Source organism: Phytophthora parasitica, assembly GCF_000247585.1.
Source record: "Phytophthora parasitica INRA-310 unplaced genomic scaffold supercont2.110, whole genome shotgun sequence".
Taxonomy (NCBI): domain Eukaryota; phylum Oomycota; class Peronosporomycetes; order Peronosporales; family Peronosporaceae; genus Phytophthora; species Phytophthora nicotianae.
The window spans coordinates 63424-64430 of record NW_008649096.1 but is presented as its reverse complement, the minus strand read 5'-3'; positions in this window follow the sequence as shown (position 1 = coordinate 64430).

The window sequence follows — 1007 nt, the reverse complement described above, 5'->3', positions numbered from 1 at the left end:
GATTAATCCTGGTTCCCGCGGCGTCTTCTGGTGTCGATTCCAGCGCACCCTTGCTTCGCTCGGAGCAGACGGTCTTATCTACCATCTTCCCGCATTCCTCAATTTCCCCCTGGGGCTTCAACGCGGCCTCTGAGCGTTCCGTTGCTCCTCTGCCGGCGTTCTGTACCCGTCTCGGACGTTCCGTTGTCCTTGCTTCCCAGTCTTGGGCCACGTCGTGGCGTTCCGTCGCCTCCGCCGTTCTCACTCTTCCTCGTTCGGGCCTCTCCGTAGAGCCCATTATCTCCTTTTCTCGTTCTAAGCCAGCCCGTTCCGTTGGACTGCCCTTGTCGTTTGTTCCAGTTTCAATATCCAAAGTTTCCATCCTTACGCTCGCGACGGGAACGCCACGATCGCCTTCATAATTTTCCCACATTCCACTAGAGCCTCCTTGACCTCACCAATAGTTCTTGGTGAGCCCTCAGCTCCCTCTGTGTCGCCTGTCAGGCAAGAGGAAGGAGCGACACTTCCTTCCCCCTTCCTCCTGCCCCCTTCAATGTTGAGACACGCCGGTGGGCGTTCCCATTGTCGCGTTCCGCACCGCGCCAAGTAGTCTCTCGAGGTAGGAGACTTCACCACTGTGTGGTCCCCTTCTCCGCAGAGGAAACACTCCATTCTTCGGCGTTCCCCGTTCCGATAGTTGCCTTGAGGCCTCGGCCTGTTGCATTCCGTAGAGTAAAAAGTTCGTTGAATCTGTTACAACGGCCTTGTCCTCTTGGGCGGCTGCACCCGATGCGACCGCAACGACCACAGACCACTTCACCCTCGGTGGTACGCGTGTCTGGTCCGAGACGAATACGTAGAGGCCCGAGTGCCGAACCCGTGGCGTTCCTGCTCACAACTGGAACGCCGTCGCGCGGAGAAGTCGGAGGCGCCACAGCGCTTACTAGCCCTCTCGGCGTTCCAGGCCCTAGCTGTTGCGTTTTCATCAACTGATTCATCTGACGTAGCTCCTGGAGCACTTGGGTCTC